The 6730-nt window shown below is 52.1% G+C and overlaps 1 protein-coding gene across 1 annotated transcript in view; it reads right to left on the reverse strand.

Moving 5' to 3' along the window:
• Positions 1 to 4716, reverse strand: part of Spsb4 (splA/ryanodine receptor domain and SOCS box containing 4) — a 75943-nt gene extending 71227 nt beyond the window's left edge. Inside the window, exon 1 of the mRNA XM_021172929.1 lies at positions 4092 to 4716. The gene's annotated coding sequence lies outside the window, so the exon portion shown is untranslated. The remainder of the gene's footprint in view (positions 1 to 4091) is intronic.
• Positions 4717 to 6730: the final 2014 nt, after the last annotated feature.

Below are 6730 nucleotides of genomic sequence, written 5' to 3' on the forward strand. Positions count from 1 at the left end.
TCACTTTGTAGACCAGGCTGGCCTCGAACTCAGAAATCCGCCTGCCTCTGCCTCCCGAGTGCTGGGATTAAAGGCGTGCGCCACCACGCCCGGCTGTGTTCTTTCTTAAAACTTGCCCTACTAGCCTTCTGCGGATGTCTCCTGCCCGCCCGCCCGCCCTCACTTAGCCTCTGGCCACTCTAGATGCTCTTTAAATGACTTTGTAGTGTTTTCTTTCCATCCTAAGCTTCCCACTGAGCACCTGTCTACCTTCTCAACGCTGTGGCACATCTGGGGTCCACTAGAACGTGAAAATCATGTGTCCTGGGCTGAGCTCAGCCTCTGCCATCTCCATGATCCAGGTCCCACTCTATCTATGGCTCCTACTTAGTAATCTCTGCTTCCCCTTACTTTACCCCTTAGCACAGTGGTTCTCAACCTGTGGGTCATGACCTCTTTGGTGGGGGTCTCATGACCCTTTCACAGGGGTCTCATGGCAGCAGTCCTGCATATCAGATATTGACATTTTGATTCATAACAGTAGCAAAATTACAGTTAGGAAGTAGCAACTCAAATAATTTTACGGTTGGAAGTCACCATACCACTGTATTGAAGTCCCTGAAGCAGCAGGAGGAAGGTTGAGAACCACTTTAGCAGGATTACTGAAGCAGTCTCCTAGTGAGGGCCTGTGATTTCCTAACCCACCCACTTTGCTGCCTGCTTACTCAAACAAGCATCCTTTGAGCTGACACCCAAGTGTCGCAGTCAACCTCTTCTTGTAGTCTTTCTCCAACCAGTGACGCCAGACTCTCAAGTCAGCTCACCTTCTTCTATCCCAAGCTTCTGTCTGGGACCTGTTCACCTTCACTGCCTACATTTCTCACTCTTGTGTGCCCACCTCGGCATCCTCCCTCCATCTTTCTGCCCCACGATGTCATCCTAAAAGTTTTAGTCCCACTAACGCCTCCTGCATCACGTGCTATTCCTAGAAGCCAATGCCCTACTAATTGCCACCCGTCTTCTAAATCAGTCCTTCACACAAGTATGTCATCTGCAGCGACATACTTGCCAGAGCCAGGTACTGGCAGTCCTAATACTTGGGAGGAGGGTCTGAAAGATTAAGAGTTTGGGGCCAGCCTGAGCTACCCTGTGAGGTCTAGTCCTGCATGGGCTGCAAGGTGAGAGCCATCTCAAAAAAAAAAAAAATGGCTGTTGGACTGAATAATTTGTGTTTTTACCATCAAGTTTTTTTTTCACAATTGAAGTATATATTTGAAACGTGGATTAAGTTCCAAATTCAATGTGCAAAGCAAGAATCCCATGCAATCAACACTCCACCAAGTTTATGACAGCTCAGCTGGGGGCTTTCCCAAAGGATGGGCCTAACTGATGCTTTCTGTAACTTCAGAACAGATGCCTGTTTCTGAGCAGCAGCAGGAAAGAAAGCCAGCCCCCTCATGGAGGGACCATGTTTTATTTAAATGTGCTGCTAGATTTTTAATTTTTTATTATTGATCTTTTTGCCAAGTATGAGTGATCATGTTCACACAAGTTAAGTGCAGACATTAAGTACTTTTTTTTTTTTTGAAAAAAAAAAAATGATTACCAGGAAAGACTTCTAATGGACCTAGCTAGGTCCCTCTAACCTCCTGATTTTCCACATCCAGTTTCTTGTTCTATCTAGGGAGCTCCTGGAGATCTTTTGTTACCGTGCCAACAGAGGAGGGCCCTTTCAGGAGCACCGATGTGTGGCGGTGAGCCAGGCGAGCCAGCCGGCTTAGAAAAAAATTAACTGGAGCATGGGGATGTTGACTGGGCCTTTCTCTCAAAGGGCAAAGACCTTGCCTCAGGCCTGAGCCTTAGCCACATCCCGGGACATGCTTCCATGACAAGGTTCTGATACTGTGACCAACTTGGGGTAGGAATGGAAGTCAGGAAAGGAATAAGCCCTGGAGTGTTGGAGCAAAACCAAGATCTCAGGCCAGGGTTTCAGGGGTGGGGAAGGGAGAAGTGACAGTAAAGAAGGTGGGGTCAGTGAAAGCCAGGCCTAGAGGGCAGGCCCAGTCTTTACTCCCAGTAGACTTGAGAAAGTTCTAGCTTTAGAAAGGAATTTGGACTATTTACATTTTTGAGGATAAATCCTTCTTGCTAGTGAATGGCCATTACTATTTGCCAATCTGATATCTGAAAAACTGAACCTTCTGGCTTTAGCACACGTTTTTCTTATTGAGGTAAGGCACATAGGTCTTCGTGTTATTTCTGTTTCACTCTCTCTGGGTGAATTGTCTGTAGTCTTTGTCCTTTGGGACTCTTCCTTGTCTTGATTCTTTACACATTTTAAGCTGAGGCTAGAGCTTAGGGGTGGAGTGCTTATCTTGTATGCAGAGCCCTGGCTTCCACTCCCAGCACACAGACACCCCAAATCTGTTCCAAATTGGAAGCTACGAAGCCACTGCAGTAAGTAGCATTTCTTTCCCAGGTCTGCTGTGCCTTTTGACTTCTTCTGGCAAGTTTTTTCCTTGCAGATTTTATTTCTATGTCACTGAAATGAATAGTTCCTTAAAGTCAAAGAGAAATGAAAACTGAAGAGATATTTGCATGGCATAGCTGGTGAATCTAATTTTGTTTGCAGCTTGCCAAAAGTGGCTTAAATTCTTTTTACCGCCCTTGCTGTGGAAATCTGAAACATGGATTCAGGATGTGTGTCTCAAAAACTGTGGCCGTCTGTAAAGGATGTCTATACCACACTTTTGACATGTTGTTGTTCTGCCAAGAGGATTTATCGGGCAGCCCAAAACCAATGGATTGTATGGTTTGCAAGAGCGAGTGGAGCAGAGAGGTTGAAAGATCCTCCATCACCCTGAGCAATAGAAACTGCAGGCTTTAGTTGAAAGACAGAGGTGCCAAAGTGAGGAAACAGACAGGAAGCCTCCGGGGTTAGTCGCTTTCCACGGGGCACAGTGGGAAGTGGACTTTCCCCTTATCTCTTCTAGATCTAGATAGGCTCAACAACTGTTAGGGGCAGATGAATGGAAGGCTAAGAGATGTTCACACCCAATTCCTGGAGTAGGGAGAGAGAGGAACCAGAAGAAGGGGAAGAAAGGGGGAGGGGAGAAGGGGAAGCACAGACGAGTAGCAGACCTTCGAAGAACCGCTCAAGGTCACACCACGGGATGGAGTTGAAAGCCGAATTCGAATCCAAGCCCGGGACTGCAGGACTGAAAGTTCTAGATAGAGGCACACAAACGTGCTCTCTTCTCTCTTCTTGACTCAGCAGCTCTCGCTTGGCCACGGGGCGGTGGGAATCACACTTCCTGGGCTTCTCTAGCCGGGGGTTTGGGGTCCCTTGTTTTTCCTGGACTTATTTGCCACACTCCGGGCTTTAGCTTCCTCCTCCCTGCTTCCCAGAGCAGAATCCAGAGCCACCTATTCTCTCCAAGTTTGTCTCGCAGCCAGGCTGGGGACCGTCCGCGAGCGACTCCCGGACCGGGCAATCAGTCTTCCCTGCCCCAGCGTCGGAGATGAACAATCACCACCAGCGGCTGCTGAGTGCTAGACGCTTTACTCCCACAGCTCCAAAAGCCACAGACGAGCAGACCCCCAGAAATTAGTCCTCGCCACACAGATGAGGCAGCTCTGGGAAGCTGGATGATGTGATTGGACTCACAAGGCTAATAACGCTAGTTAGTATCTAAGTGCTTTCTGAATACCAGACGCGGGTCTCCGCACCATCCCAGCAGTTCCTCCAACTCTCTAGTAAAAAGGGCACAATATCACCCCCATCTTATGGATGAGGAAACCGAGGTTGTGGCACCTGGCCCAAGGTCACCCCAGAGAGTGACGGATATACGACCGGAACATAGTCAGTTGAGTCTGGGTTCAATTTTTTTTTATGTGTTGTCTCCACTACAGGGAGAGCAGCGGTTTCAAACCTACAGTACCAGAGGCTGACCTCAACGCAACGCCCGAGGCTGGGCGCAAACCAACCAGTTCGGAATGCCATAATTCACAGAGACATTCCCACGGATCGGGACCAGAGAGTGCCCAAGAGCACCGGGTGTGACCGGTACTGGTGGATGATCACCCCTTAGCAGGAGCTGGAGAACACTTACCATAAAAGAGAGGGCGAGCGCCTGCCTGGGAGGAATCCCCAGCGCTGGCAGGTCCGGGACTCCCGGGAGAGAGGTCTGCTGCCACTGCCGCCCACGCAGGGGCGCCCGAGCGACCCCGCGGATGCTGGCTGCTGCTTCTCAACCAGCGGCGCGTCCTCTCGACTTGTACCCGGCGGCAGCGCCCTCTCGCTCCGTAGGGTGCCCTGGAGTTAGGGACGTTCTTGGAGAAGTTGACGCTCAGGAGAGGTCGCCTAGGTCCGGTCCCGAGTAGTGAAGTGCCCCACTGCACTGATCTCAGTGGGATGCGGAAGCCCTTGCCCTGATGGCCCTAAAGCTTGGCGGCTGACCTGGAGAGCGACGAGTCCCGCGCTCAGGGCACACGGGCCGCACCTCGGCCGCCCGTCCCCGGAGCACCGGGTTTCTTCCCTAGAGCACCGAGCACACGCCGCGAGGGCTGCAGTGGTGGCCAGGGCCCGGGCAGCTGTGCGCTCATTGCCTTCCCCAGGGGCTGAGTGCCTTTGTGCGCCGGGCGCACCGACCGCCAGGGCCGGCTCTGGATGCTGCAGCCGCCGCCTCCCCCTCCTCCTCCACGGCCGCTCGCTCCCCGCCTTCCCGGCCGGCCCGGAGGCTGCAGCTGAAAGCCGATCCGGCTGAGCTCATCCCTGAAGGCCACTAATCCAATAGCCGCGGAAGGCGCGGCCGGCGGGAACGCCCCTTCCCCCACCATCCCGCGCCCCGGCCGTCCCAGCTCGGGCCGCTGCCGGCTCTGCCACCTTCTGGAGGCCACCAGCTGGCGGGAAAGGGAAGTGGAACCCTCGCCCGCGCCCCTGAGCCGAAGTGGCGCGGACGCCATTCACTCATCTGCGGACTGGCTGGCCTAGACACTCGCTCACACACGCGCTCATTCATGCGCATGAGTCCTCCCCCATTCATTCAAGCGTGCCTAGAGAGCCACGGTGGGTGTCCCTAGGGGCGGGGATGAAGAGAGGAGACACCACCGTTGCCAGATAGCTTTGGAGCCTGTATTGAAGGCCTGCAGGAAACAACGACTGGGAAAGAGGATGCTTTAAAATACCCCCTTGCCTTAGGCACACACATGTCCACACTTTATTTCTGAAGCCAGACTCCAACTCATCTTTCAGAATCCAATTTCACGCAGCACCTGCTCCATGGTGCTTTTCCCCGCCCACCTGAGGCCCGAGAGAAGGATCATTGATCAGAGGGCTACGGAGGGCGCTAAAGGTGGGCGGCTCCCTCGTTAACCAGAGCGCAGAGATAAGAGGGCGTGGCCAGAGCGAGGGATGCTCTGTACCTCTCCAAGTTGGCTTCCTTCTAGGCCAGGGCATCCTGCTTTCCACGCCAGAGTTGACATTAGGTCCATTCCATAGTCTTAACTGACCTCACCCCTCAGAAAGTGTCCTTTTTTCCCCCATGTACACAGAAGACAAGCACCTGTAATTCAACCCTGTGAGGGAAATGTGTTGACCCAGGCTCCGGGGTTTCTCTCCTAGACTGGGGAGGGCAATTTGAGAATGTTTCCTTGTGGAAGTGTCTGCATGAATGAGCTGCTAGATGCAGAGACATCATAGTCTCATGGTAGGTACCTGTAACAGCCTGTGGTATGACTGGAGCCAAAACAGGAGGTAAGATGAAACGGGAGTAGGTACTTAGGGTCTTGGAGAGCATCCAAAGGGCTTGGCTTTTCCCCAAGATCAGTTTGGCAGGCCTCTTGACCTTCACAGATTTGCTGTCCAGAAAGATAATCCAGTGGCAGAGTGGATAGATGGATGAATAGTACTGGCCAGCTTGGAAGCTGCTTCAGAGATCCAGGCAGTAAATGATGCTTTGCTGATTAGGACAGCTCAGTGGTGTGGCAGAGGGGTATCCTGAGCAAGTATTTATGGTGCTCTTGATTTTATTTGGGCTGCTTCATCTATGTCTGCATATCTGTCTCTCCGTACCTGTGTGTCTCTGCTCTTGGGACTGCACAGAAGAGCTGCTGAAGGGAATGTGACCCATGCACACATTTCCTTGTTCCCCTCGAGTCCCCTCCCTCCCCAGGACATTTCTGGAGTACGTGCTCTGACCACGGCTGTGGTGCTAACAGAGCTGGATAGCGTGAAATGAGAACCGAGGAAAATTCAGCAAAGGGGAACTTAAGCAAGACTTTTCAAGGACTGGAGAGATGACTCCGACGGTTAAGCCAGGCAGTGGTGGTGCATGCCTTTAACCCCAGCATTCACGAGGCAGAGGCAGCCAGATCTTTTAGTTCAAGGCCAGCCTAATCTACAGAATGAGTTCCAGGACAGCTATGGCTACCCAGAGAAACCCTGTGTCAAACAAACAAACAAACAAACAAAGTACGTGCTGCTCTTGCAGAGGGCCAGGGTTCAGTTCCCAGCACTCACTTGGTGGTTCACAGCTGTCCAGAATATCAGCTCCAGGGCATCAGATGCCTTCCTCTGACTTCCATCAGCACCAGGCATGTATATAACACATATACATTCACACAGGCAAAGTACTCATACACTTAAAATAAACCTGAAGCCGGGCGTGGTGGCGCACGCCTTTAATCCCAGCACTCGGGAGGCAGAGGCAGGCGGATTTCTGAGTTCGAGGCCAGCCTGGTCTACAAAGTG

Source organism: Mus caroli, chromosome 9, assembly GCF_900094665.2.
Source record: "Mus caroli chromosome 9, CAROLI_EIJ_v1.1, whole genome shotgun sequence".
NCBI lineage: Eukaryota > Metazoa > Chordata > Mammalia > Rodentia > Muridae > Mus > Mus caroli.